This window comes from Cygnus olor, chromosome 2, assembly GCF_009769625.2.
Source record: "Cygnus olor isolate bCygOlo1 chromosome 2, bCygOlo1.pri.v2, whole genome shotgun sequence".
NCBI lineage: Eukaryota > Metazoa > Chordata > Aves > Anseriformes > Anatidae > Cygnus > Cygnus olor.
In genome coordinates, this window is record NC_049170.1 from 48139271 (window position 1) to 48153465 (window position 14195).

The following is a 14195-nucleotide window of genomic DNA, read 5'->3' on the forward strand; positions in this document are numbered from 1 at the left end:
TGTAACTTAAAAACCAAACTAGTGTTGTGAATCTCATAATAAACAATGTTATTTTAGGAAAGGGAAGAGCTTTGATGTCTACCAGCCCTCTTATGTATAAAAAACATGAAAATGGTACAGGCATCACAGAATCTTTGAGTTTTTCTAAGCATGTTCCTTTCTCGATCTCAGTCCACAATTTCATTCTTGGATTGCTAAATTGCTAGCTGCAAGAACTATGTAATATGGTCATATAAAAATTAGTTTTTTATCATATTAGATGCTCATCAGGAACATCTGCTTGATACATGACTTCATGAAAGAGATGGTTGTGTGTGTTACCAGACATCGGCTAGGAACAGAAGGCAGCTAGCATAACATATCTGTCCACAGCAGGCTATACACACCATGATACGTATAACATAGTAACGCCTGCACAGGGTTGTGGTTTTACTCAGCAGGGCAGCCGGGTTCCACTACAACTGCTCTCTCACCTCGCCTCCTCAAAGAAAAAGGAGAAAATAATGAAAATGGTGCAAGGGTTGAGATGAGGACAGAGAGATCACTCAATAATTATCACCATGGGTAAAACAGACTCAGCACAGGGAGATTAATGTAATTTATTACCTATTACTAATAAGTTATAGCAGTGAGAAACTAAAACCACCTTCCCCCCATCCACCCTCTTCTACCTCCCCCAAGTGGCACAGGGGAATGGGGAATGGGGGCTGTGGTCAGTCCGTAACACTTCGCTGCTCCTTCACGGTCACTCTCTGCCCCTGCTCCCCGTGGGGTCCCTCCCACGGGATGCCGTCCTTCCCAAACTGAGCCTGCGGGGGCTGCCCACAGGCAGCAGCTCTCCAAGAACTGCTCCCACATGGCTCCGTACCACGGGGTCCATCCCCCAGGAGCAAACTGCTCCAGCAGGGGTCCCCCACGGGTGGGCAGCAGCTCCCCCCAGACCCCCTGCTCCTGCGTGGGCTCCTCTCCACGGGCTGCAGCTCCGGCCCGGGGCCTGCTCCTGCGGGGGCTCTCCATGGGCCGCAGCCTCCTCCAGGCCACATCCACCTGCTCCACCGGGGGCTCCTCCACCCACGGGCTGCAGCATGGAGATCTGCTCCACGTGGGACCTATGGGCTGCAGGGGGACAGCCTGCTCCACCAGGGGCCTCTCCACAGGCCGCAGGGGAACTGCTGCTGCGTGCCTGGAGCACCTCCTGCCCTCCTGGTGCACTGACCTGGGGGACTGCAGGGCTGCTTCTCACTCCTTGCTCTCCTAGCTGCTGCAGCATAGCAGTTTGTTTCCCCTTCTTAAATTTGCCCTCGCAGAGGCACAAACAGCACTGCTCATTGCCTCAGCTCTGGCCAGTGGTGGGTCCCTTTAGAGCTGACAAACTGGCTTTGATCTGCCATGGGGCAGCTTCTGGACTCTACTCACAGAGGCCACCCCTGCAGCCCCCTACTACCAAAACCTTGCCACGTAAACCCACGTTTACATAGGGTTTAGCATGAGTTTAAATGGACCATAATGGAAACTAGATGCGAGCTCACTGCTAGATGTAGCTTTTGTGACTAACCTGTCCAAACACAAGCCAAGGACTGCTCTACTCCTTGCACACTGATTTGTCGTAGAAGAGCTTTTGTTACATATCAGTAAGTACTTATTTTAGCAAGGTACTATTTAGCAAGTACTTATTTTAGCAAGCAATTTCCCAGGAAATTGAATATTTGTCTCCCTTGTGTTTGTTGCCAGTTAAGACCTTCTCTTGGGAAAAAAAAAAAAAAAAAACCCTCCCTTCTGAAAGCAGAGGAACCTTACACTTAGGTTAACATATAGGTTTTATCCTTACAGTTATGGTTCAGTATTCTAATCTAAATAAATGCAGTAGTCTAAATAAATACGAGCTTCCTTTCCCACCCACAAAGGCAAAGATGAGATCTTGACCATCATTCTGCTCCACTCTGGTATTAGTAGGGACAAAGCACCTTTTGTAAAGGCTCCAAGCTCGTATGGTATTGATTGTTGATGCTGTTGGTTTTAATTGTTGCTAGAGCAATTAAAAAGTTAATATTGAGGCAGGGAGTGAAAGTACGATGTTGGCCAACACAAACCGCTTGCACAGTATTCTTGTTCATATGTTAGCAATGAAGAGTGGTCACTGGGTTAAATCATAATGAAAAGGCTTGGAAGAAGAGGAAAACAGGGCGGAGCTGCTTTCACACACCCTACATTACATATGGCTGTAACTTAGGCCTCTGTGTTCTTTGGGAGCCAGTGCCCCACTCATGAGTAAGAAAATAATGCTACTGAATGTCTGTAATTCAACCAGGTATAAAAACACAGTAGAGGCACCCAACGGGCACTATTTTGTGGCTCTTTTTACAGGTAAAGGAACTTTTATTCAACAGTCTCATCCAACTACAGGCTTGATGATCTGCTTGTATAAATTCTCTCCCTGTGTGATACTGAGGAACACCAGGAAGGGGGAGCATGTGCTACCTCATGCATCTTTAAAGGCCTGCATTCATTTATGCATTTTGTCTAGCAAATGTTAAAATTAGAAATTTGGAAGATAAAAACACACTAGGAATGCCTTTTTATCTATTTATGAGTGATTTCATATGAGATTCCAGATGGATAAATACTATAAAAGTTACATGTCAGCCTAAAAAGTGGGAAATTTTCAAGTTGGGTTTTGGTTTTGTGCTTTACATAAATTCCTGCCTTTTTTTGTTGTTTGTTTGTTTGTTTGTTTTTTAACAGTGTGGGGCAGTTGAAATAGCTTCTTTCTAATAACCACTGCACTGAAGTAATGAATATTTTATGTAGGTGCAGCGTGAATAAAGAGTTTATAGATGAAGCATGTAGTTCCAAATACATATTGTGATTTTCTTTTTATCAAGTTTTATTAAATAGGTAACTGATATACAGTAACGTAAGAGGAAATTATAAAGTAACTGTGGTCCCGGTAGAAAATACAAATGGATACCAGGAAATGAAAAAATCAAAGGTTTTATTCAATGTTCTTACTAGTTTTCTTTACCTATTGAGCTGTGATGTTTTAATTGGTATTAATGGTCTGAAATCTCACAAGTGTAAGCAGATTTTGCAGGAGTACACTCTGCAGAGTCCCTTTGCAGGGTCCTGGCGGAGCTCACTGGGAGCCCGCTGGGGCTGGGAGGGACCAACGCGGGGTCTAAGGGTGTGCTCATCTGTACGAATGGGCTTGAAAACAGCTGAGTGAAGCTTTCTTAGAAAAAGTGTTTCGCTCAACTGGGAGAAGGGAGGGCGCTGGGTGTTGCTTAGGCACAACTTAGTATAGATTGATGGCTTTTTACCCAGACAAATATCTCCAGTACTGTATTCAAAACAGCACTGCAACAGTGACACACACACTGAGAAATGAAGTCATCTTCCTTGAGGAAGGCTTCAGAGTCATCTGTCAAGCTAGAAATAATTATAAAAAGAAAAGCATTATTGCAAGGAACATAATGCAGCTATCTTTTAAGCTCTCAGTAAAGAAATGTCTGTGCAAGACTACAAAAATGATCTTATGCAATAAAAATTCAAAAGATTTGAAAACGATAAATTAAATCAAGGATGAAAAATCAAGGATAAGAAAGTGAGAAAGAAAGAAACCAAGCTGTTTTACTAGCAGTTTTCATGCCATCTGTGCATATGATGAGGCGCTAGACAGAATTTTGCTGATGCATCCTGTTTTGAAGGTGGTGGTGAAGATAATGCAAGCGTTGTCTGCATTGTTATTTTTGTTCTTTTATACAGAAGTTCAACAAACGATTAGTTTGTTTTCTAATGCACTTTGGAAAAAAAAAAAAAAAAAAAAGTGACCCCAAGACATGGACTGTGTAATCTAGGCAGCTAGAACACCAAGACAGTAAGAAAACACAGCTCCTCAGAACAGAAAAGAGGCATGAAATTATAACCACCTAAGGAAAACACGCTTTCTAGGTAGGAGGAAAACCATGAGTCCTTTTATATATCGGCCATCTCCAGTATAGTAAAAGAACATAAAACAAACTGGAAAATACTGATGTAATAAATTATGTTTCTATTGTCAATGTAGGGGACAAGTTTTCCTTGATTATTACATTCTGCAAAGGACATGTTGCTGATGGCTTAAGGAAGCCAGAAGAAGTGGTGAGCTTTGGCTTCCAAGGCTGTGATGACGATGCTTCCTTGCTTTCACAGAAAAGTAACTGATAGCTTTATCCTGTAGCAAGTACTACATGACAGTTCTAAGCTTTCTGTTAACAGATGCAGTCCATGTTTTAGTTTCCCACTGCATGCTCTGATTCACCGTGCAGTTACTCAGAAAAGGACCGTTATTAATACATGTGTTGCAAAGCCATTGACAAGTAGCATATCAGGAAATGTGAAAACCATATCTGAAGGTAGGACAGTGATTACAGTCAGGAAAATTCCAGCACTGATAATGTTTCCAGACTGCACCACAGTAACAGTGGCATGCTTGTCACAAATGTCAGAGACAAGTTTATCACCAAGTCTTTCTGTGGTCTATCAGCTTGCAAGTTTGGCTTAGAAGGTACAAAAAAAGGAATCTCAGTTTCATAATAGTCTAAACTAATCCCACATTTGCAGAGCAATGCAGTTATAGTCTTTATTGACTGAGAAGGTGTAGGTATCTGATCAACAGCCTTATAACGTGTAATAACATTTCTTAATGCCATCTTTACCATGCTAGAGCCCACTGTTGACCATCTTACCCCAAAGCAGTTTGCTTTTCATAGATGCTGTCTGGGGTGAGGAGCTTCTAACCTCCAGTGGTTGTACATTTCTCATTGGAAAATGTAGGTTTTCCAGTCGTGCGTGTCTCTGTGCATGTGCGTTCATGTCATGCTGCAGCCATCCACAAAGCTACCCTTGGATCTCTTGGGAACAGGACCTTTTACCACCAAAAGTTCCACGGCTACTATTTGCACTAGGTGTACAGCACAGTACTCTCATATTTTTCAGAGTCCAGGAATGATGACACATTGAGAAATGGAAGTTTGTTTATTTTTCAGAAACTGTTTTGTTTTACTCAGTCACCTAGGTTCAGCTGCAGACATGCCTCATACTTCTTGCACATTTTTGTTCTTGCCTTCTTAATGTATTCAAGTTTGCTACTGAAGCTATCTTCAATACCTAATTATGGTGTTTCACTATGACAGGAGAGTATCTGGATTCTTTCAATTTTCCACTGCTTCTAATTCCTGAATTTCAGGGAAATCCTGGAATATACTTGCTTGATAATGTTTATTTCAATGATTCTTTGTTTAAAACAAAACAAAACAATCTCTTGCATATTCGTGATTTTCTTGATTATTCTTGCACCTCAGGAAGTGACTCAGCACTGCCATTTTTACCACAAAATTCTAGTAAGTATGGGTCTTATATAATTGGTCAGTTTGTGACTGCTGTCCTCTGTCCTGGTTGTGTCCCCTTCCAGCTTCTTGTGCACCTCCACTGGCAGGGCAGCACAAGAAGTAGAAAAGTCTTTGGCTCTGTGTAAGCATTGCTCTGCAACAGCTAAAAACATTGGTGTGTTATCACCACTATTTGCATTAAAAATCCAAAACACAGCTTCATATGAGCTCTACAAAGAAAATTAACTCTATTACAGCCAAAACCATGACAGCTTCCTATGAGGATTGAGTGATTCCATGTTCTTTTAAGTCTGAGTCTAGGTTTGACTATTGTATTGTGTGCTGCTTATTAAGAATTTGATCTGATCTGCAAGATTCCAGAAATCATCAAACCTCTCACACTCATCCAAAGTAAGATCAACCATGTTCTTGGCAAATATTTGCCTAGACTACTTCTGAAAGTCTCCATTGGTGGATATGCTACAACTTTCCTACGCAATACATTTCATTATTTCACCACCCTTATCTTTAGAAAGACTTTTTGATGTCCAAGCTGAATTTTCCTTGCTTCAGCTGTTGTGAAGGGAAAAAGATATGTTGCCAAAGCTTGTGACAAAATGCATGTTGACTCTTGCCTGGTGCCTTGGTGGTACTCAAAAATAATATGTCGAATGACTCATTCTAGTTCTTTTTTAAAGAATCGAAACAAAGTTGACCAATACATAATTTCTTGTCTTTTTCCTTTGTCCTTAAAAATGAATCATTGCATTTTTCCTACCCCAACCTTTTGGTACATTCCCAAACCTTCACAACCTGTCAAAATAATAGCAAGTCCCAACATTGCTTTAGCTATTTCCTTAAAATCCTGTAATGAGCAAATCACCTTGAACAAATTTGAAGGCAATCTAACACTAATCTGACCTGTTCTCACTTTCTATCATTAAAGGATAGAATCAGCTAGCTAGCAACTTTCGATAATTTCAGTGTTTAATTAGCATAGATGAAATAATGTGATGCTTCCTGTTAGAGCATTTCTGATTTGCTGTAGCACTTCAGCCTTTCTACATAGTTGATTTGATATTAAAAAGATAATATTAATTAAATATGATAATGTTAACTTCAAATCTGTATGAATTAAACTTCCATTTTGAAGTACTTTTTATGTTAAATTTAGGCCTTGCAGTAACACATTCCCTGACAAACAACTCATCAGATGTTGGAAACAGTCCTGGAGTTGGCACAAAACAGTACCTGCCACTAGAACTTCTTGATGACTCAATTTTTGTTGTTGACTTTGTCTATAAGAATATTGGCATGTGGGCATTTGATCTCGTTTTATGGACGATAACAAAAAGAACATTCAAAATGTTAAATCCTAAAAGAAACAAAAGAAACAAAAGAAAAAGAAAACTTTTAAATGGAGTTTTTCTAGTCCTTTAAGTAGAATTAGGGATCTTGTGTCAATTAATTAGTTTTTATAGGGGCTAGATAATATTAGAATTGTATTACTAGCATAAAATCTGTTCTGTAGCAACAATAAACATGCACACGCACAAATTAACTGAGCCAGCTAGAAAATCAATATGCCAGAATGCTCTTTTCAGTTGCCTGCATTACATTTGGAAACATGCCCTCAATGTTTTCTAGAGGGAAAAAAAAAGTTTTCTCTTAGTTGCATACCATCTTTTTAGGAGCAAGATGGAGCCATTAGGTATTTTGTAGAAAAGGTACTTTTAGAATTGCAAGTTGTTGTTTAAAATGACATGTTTTGCCAATATGTAAGGTATTCAGAAGCTGCAGCATGATTTACATGGATACATGAATGATGATAATATGATCCTCCAGGAAAAATTCAGGGAATTTAAGAGGAAGGGCAAGGAATGTAAAATTTCTGCAGTACTGTAGTAGCTCTAAACATGATCTCTTTCCAGCTGGTACTTTTTCCATTTTTTGTGTTTTTTTTTCAGTTTTGACCTGTTCCATCACCTTTCCTGACACCAAGATCAGGCTGACAGGAGTGTAGTTCCCCACATCCTCCTTATGACCTTTCTTATAGATGGGCATCACTTTAGCAAGTCTCCAGTCATCTGGCACCTCTCCGGATGACCGTGACCACTAATAGATGATGGAAAGCGGCCCATCAATCACATCCACTAACTCCCTCAGCACCCTTGGGTGGATCCCATCTGGCTCCATGGACTTGTGACAGCTGGAGCAGCAGGTCTCTAACTGTTTCCACCTGAACTGTGGGGGATTTCATCTTCTCTCCATCCCAGACTTCCATGTCATGAGACTGAGTACCCCAAGGATAAATGGTCTGACTAGTAAAGACAGATGTAAAGGCATAAAGGACCTCACCCTTTTCTTTATTCTCAGTAGTCATGTTCCCCCCTGCATCCAATAAAAGATGGAGATTCTCCTTGGCCCTCCTCTTGCCGTTAATATTAACATTTTTTGTCATCCTTAACTATAGCGGCCAGGCTGAGCTCGTGTTGGGCTTTAGCCTTCCTGATTTTTTCTCTGCATATGCTGGCAACTTCCTTGTACTCTCCCCAAGTTGTCTGTCGCTTCTTCCACTGGAAAAGGGAAGGACAGTGGAGCCTGAGATGGTCGGTAACAGCCAAATGAGCATTGCCAGGAGGTAGCCAGTGCAAAACTACAGAAACTTTTCTCTTTTAATATTAAAATTTTGCCAAAGCTTACATGCAAGCCCAGATTCCCAAGTGGATCAGAGACTAGCATTGCACCCTTGTGGGCATGTCCTGTCTCAGAAAGAGGGAAAATTCCAGACAAATGAACAAGCCCTCTACGCCTAGGACAGTGAAAGATATAAGCAACTTTGAGAAGAATGCCTCAAAATAGGACTCCCTTTCCCCTTGGAAAGGGCCTAAACTCCTACACTTCAGCACTGGTTTTCCATCTTCCCTCTGTCCATTCTTGTCATCCACAGAATGCATTAACTCAGTTTCACAGCATGGGTGGAAAACTACCCCATGGCTTCACACCTCTTCAGTAGCCTACAACATATTGGTTAATTCACTTTTACCCTGAAAGCTTTAAAGCTGCAGGGCTGAGAAAGTACTTGAACCAAGATAGGTATTTTCTGCATCACTGCTTTATAATTATTATGCTACTGTGGAAAAAGATAAGATCTCTCCACTAAGAGTACAGCTGTGAAATGGGAATATTGATAACTTACGTATTGATAACTTAATACGTGTTGGTGTTGTCATATCTGAACTCATTCTCATGGCAGATGTGATCTGAGACTCCCTCTCCATTTCTCAGATGTATCTTTTCCTTTCCTAGTATAGAAATCAGAGTTCTCTAGTAATCTCATTCACTACTAAGCTTAATATGTAAACTACGCATATGTAATTTTATTACAAAAAGTTACAGAATTAGAATAAAGTTTTGTTTTGTATTGTTATTTTATAAAGGTATTTTGAGAAATATTGGAGATTAATGCATACTAGAAAATTTCTACCCTAGCTTACTCAAGTGTTGGTACAAATGGGAATAGGCATTGGTCTGTAATTCTTACAATTATGCCATCTTGACAGAGTTTGCTAGCTAATGTATGGAACAGAAAGAATAAAATAATCTTATTGTAGCTAAATATTTTAACTTTTTCAACTAAAACTGATTTAAAATAGCATTACACAAACAGGCTGAAAAAATATAATTGTATGCCTTCCCCTTTATTTTAATCTGCCACTCCACATTGAATTTTTCTGCTTGCAACTGGAAGCAACTGGATAATTGTCAATTAGCAGCATAAGTGATTTCATACCACCCACACCCATTTTTGCAGTCTTACAGACTGTGTTAATACAGAAATGTATGTATAGCAGTGAATGGATTACATATGGTTCTTCAGAGATGACTAAATGAGAGTATTGCAGTTGCTAAAATATGGAGGAAATTGTATAATGCTCTACGGGTGCATTAAAATATCACGCTGTAGATGCAGGTTATTATGTGATTATACCACAGTTGCATAGTACAACAAGACATAAAAATAACTCTTGGAAAATATTCCAGCAACAATTTGGTCCTTAAACACCATATGGAGAAGTAACTAATCCTGTATATGACTAGATGACTTAGTGGTATAATCCACAGAAGAATTTCCATATGGCATCCAAAATGTTCTTCAACATCCTTTTCTGTCTCCAAACCACAATTATAATATGCTGGCATATGCACTGCTGATCCTGAAGACTGAGTCCAAAAGAAAAATGAATATTCATTTTATTTATATTCAAGGACATAGCATTTTGCAAGTGGTAACACATCTGTCATTTGTCCTCTTGCATAGTAAGTCAGGGCCATAAAGTAGATTTCTGTTGACATGAGTATTGGCCTCACTACTTTACCAGACTTTATGTTTAGAGACTTGAGTTTAGATTCAGATTTAGACAATTAGAGTGGTTGAAGGATTAGGTTGGACTGAACAGAATTCCATTTAAAATATTTTTTTGATATTTCGAAGGGGTCAATTTTCTGCTCCCTAAACTTTAGTCGTCAAGTATAGTTTCCCTAATTTCCAGTCTCTCAAACTGACTTTTTTTTTTAAATCAGTGCCTTAATGTTATTCGAGAAATCAAATTAAAATTCCATCCCATTAGAGAAGCCATTTATGTGTAGGTACCTACATATAAACCATTGCTAGCAACCCTGACCTACGTGTAGTAGTCCTGAAGGTACCAAATTGATATAGTTACATTAATACATAACTCCATTATACTCTTTACACTCTATACAGTGTACAAAGTGGTACAGAGAATAAAAAGCATCTGACCACATAACATGAATGTAAATGTATCTTGGTGACATTTTTTAGGCATTATTTTTCGTATCACCTTCTTTAACATGGTAATCAGGCTTTATTGATGCAGTTTTTCTACATCAAAGAGAATGAATACTGTTGATGCCTTCATCAGTCCACAATCTGTTTTTTAAATTATCCATTTCATAAACTCTCTTATCAAGAAGCGCATTTTTCTTCCCTCAGCATTCTTATTTGTAGAAAAGCAGATACGTCTCTAACTCCATTACTGATTTTGAGGTTTTAAAATTTAAACCGTCAGATGACTTTAGTTTCAGATCACTTTCTCTGTTGAGAAAACTTCACAATATAAAGCAGACAGATTTTTGATGGTACCTTCTATGAACATCAAAACTGCCTTCTTTAATAAACATGAGATTTATTTCAAATTCCTTTTCAAAACTTTAGAGTAGTTTATTTCCTTATACGCACTGATTGAGATAATCTTATTTACTTCCTTATTACCATCAGAGTAAATTGTAATTAACTATATACTCCACACTTATTTTATAACTTTAAATTGTCTGTCCTTCCAGGGATATACTTGATGTATGCAACATTATTTGTCTATAGCAAGACTTTGTGAACTCCGACATGCACCACATGCTTAACTTGCTTAAGATTAATTGCAGACATTTTATTTAGCATTAATGTACATCTTTGTTGGGTTTAATTTCAAATACGCATCTTTATCAGTGTAACAGCAATTCATGTGATGTGTGTGATACCAGTCACCAAACTTTGCTTTTGTATTTTGCAATTTTTGTGTTTTTTATTTTAATATAATTACTATGAAAGGAAAAAAAAATGGCAATTTGAAAATAAATTGAACATTCTTATCCATTATTTGGAAACCCAACTATTAAATGCTGACTGAGAATTAAAAGAGAAAAAAAAATAAAGTAGCTAAGGTTTGCCTGAACAAAAAGGTTTACCTGTTTGAGAACAAAATCTCTCTGAAAGAGTCTTCGTTACTGCAATTTGTCCAAAAAAAAAAAAAAGAAAAAAAAAAAAAAAACAGACGACATCCTCCTTTACCAGCTAGAGAGCATTGTTACAGATTGTTTTGGTTATGCTGGTCCCACAACTGGTAACAATGGCAGTTTGTGCATGGATACATCTGATGTAGCTCTATAGTACTACCTAGTTCCAACAGACAGGTGGTACAGAACAAGCTTTAGTATAGGAAAGGCATTTAACAAGTGATAAAACTCTGGCTCTGCGTTATTGTGCAGGTATCTAGTTGTTGATACATAGATTAGGCAAATTAATGCTAACTAGGATAAGTCTACAAATGTTGTGAGCACCTTTCCAATTTTAAGGTGCAGCTATCCTAAGAGTTACAGCAAAGCAATTTTTTAAAATATTTATAGCTAAAATACAATGGTTTTAAAAATTATCAAGAGTAAAAATGCTACTGTCTTCTAGTAATGAGATTAAAAAGAGAAACAGAAGGAATCCAAGGTGAAAATAAACTTTTATCTGGTAAAGTACTGTCTTGAGAGGGGTGGCTCTGAAGTTCTTAAAAGGTTTGGAAGCCAGTTTGTATATCTTCCCAAAGTAGATATGTTAAATTAAAATATAGAACAGTATATTTCCAGTACAGAGAGTGCTCTGCTGAAATGTATTGATATTTGATATGCCTTATTGACAATATGATCTCTCTCGGGATATAAGAAAAATGTGGCATCACTTTACTTTTTGAGATGATCCTGATCAGGTCAAATATTTTACAATAAAAATGTATGTTTTGACTAGTAATTCAGATCATGACCACATCAGAATCTTCACTTAGTGCTGATGAAGGCTTCAATATAAAATTTGACATTCAAAGTTTTAAATTTTTCAGTAATTTTTTTAGGATAACAAAGCATAATTAAACACTACATAGAACAAAATATAATGATCTAACCAAGATACTACAGAAAAAAGTAGCTAAATGAGCAGGGTTTGTCTTATCACTAGACTTAGAAAGTATGCAAGTATGCTGTCAATATAATTCTAACGAGCTGGTTTACACCAAGGCATTTATTTCAAGCCCCAAGATTCCACTTTTCACTGTTAGACATTGGGTAGGAATTATTTTGAAATGTGTTCTGTTTTAATAAGGTCCATATGCATAGTTTAACTGGAAAACAGTAGTCTGCAGATTAATATCCAAGCTCCAAGGAACAAAAGTTCTTGCTTTCTGGAACAATTGGGTTAAACAATAGCCCATTTTAAGAAGAACTTGCGCTGCCGTAACTGAAATCCAAATTATAAAATCTTGTATTATTTCAAAGTTCAGTATGCTTCTTTAAAGAGAAGTAATACTTTCAGTGGTCTCAGTTACTTCTTCTGGACCTGCAGATGTGTCTTGGTGTGAAAATCCAGAGCCTTTAAATTACCAGACATAGCAGCATGTCTTTCCTCTGCCTGTTTGATTGTGGAATAGTTAATCATTATTACTGATGATAATTTTGCACTTAAAAAGCATTCAGAGGAAACAGAATGCACAGCAATCCCCCACATCTGAAGCTGAGCCCAATAAAACCATTTAGCATAACTGGGGAAAAATCATCTAACTCGTTCAGACCCCCCTTGTAATTCAGTGAAACTAAACCAGCGTGCAATGGCCGGTTTTTTTGGTCTGTTTGTTTGTTGTTGTTGTTGTTGTTTTTTCTGGTATTGGATCTGCTGCCATCTAGTGGCCCTATGGTGAATTATAAGAGCTCAAATAACGCAGCTGAAAACTAGCAGAATATGCCTTAGGTTTGGCATATGGGTTTACGGGGAAAAACCTACCTGTTTAACATACACGTAGGCCCACTTATACATAAACGTTAGAAAAAGACCATTATTTTTTATAATCAGATTATATTGGCCGCTTTTCAGTTTCTTGAATTGACATCTACAGCAACAACTTTAATTTAACTTCAAATTAAAATACAGTTAAGTGTGGTTTTATTTCTTATGGCTTTGTTCCATAATGTAGTACGATTTAATTATTCTATACTGGTGTATAAGAAGATGGATAAGATACAAAACTTTTTCATTTCTTTGTAGTGTTCTCCACTCTTATCTTCTCGTTGTTTTTGTTTGTTTTGTTTTGTTTTATTTTGTTATTTTGTTTTGTTTTGTTTTCTGAACCTTTTATGAATTTGATACTGGGACTAAAGGGCACTCAGTTACTACAGATTCTCCAGGCTGTAAAAAAACATGGAGACATTAGTAGGTTGGTGACTGTTCAGACTGTCTTCAGAGGAAGGAGTTAATTTTTCCTGTATTACTATCGGCAGAGAATCTGATAATGGGATGGATAAGGTACTTAGCCAAAAAGTCTGAACTGTCAGAAGTTGGCCCATTTGCTTTGAAATGGTCAGTTTTCTTTGAGGCAAAAATAGTTTCCAGCTATGAAATGAGCAGTAATTTAAATCTGTTTTCAATTCATTGCATAAGAGATTTACTTTCTCTTGAATTCTAAAAAAAAATGGGGTGATGTGATCTCTGTAGAAAAGAAAATACAGTTGCAAAGCCTTGCTTCCAACTTGTCTCCACTGAGGACTGAATCTCAACGGGTTTATCCTGCCTTCCTGCTGCCAGGTACAGGAGCTTCTCACAACTGAGGTATACTGGACTTCAGGCTGCAGCATATGCTGATGAGCAACACAGTCTGAATGAAAGGATAAAAAGAAGAGGAAAAAAAAATGCAGTCCAACAGAGCGCTTCAGGTTCTTTTCCAAAAGTGAAATCTATAGTATGCGACAATCTGAAGAGAGGTGTGTGGCTGCCGCGTGGGTAGCGGGAAGGCGGGCTGCCCACTGGGCTGGCTGAGGGAACTCGCCTGTCTGTGACTGTTCACCTGGGCATGAGCCACCCTCAGCCAGCAGCGGATTTGAGCTGTGCAAACACCAGCCTGAGTGCTTTTGGCTTGACTCGGAGCAGACACCTGGCATAGAGCAAGCGGTCAGAAGCAGATTGATTATGGGTCAACCAATCCGAGCAACAATGCCCTAACC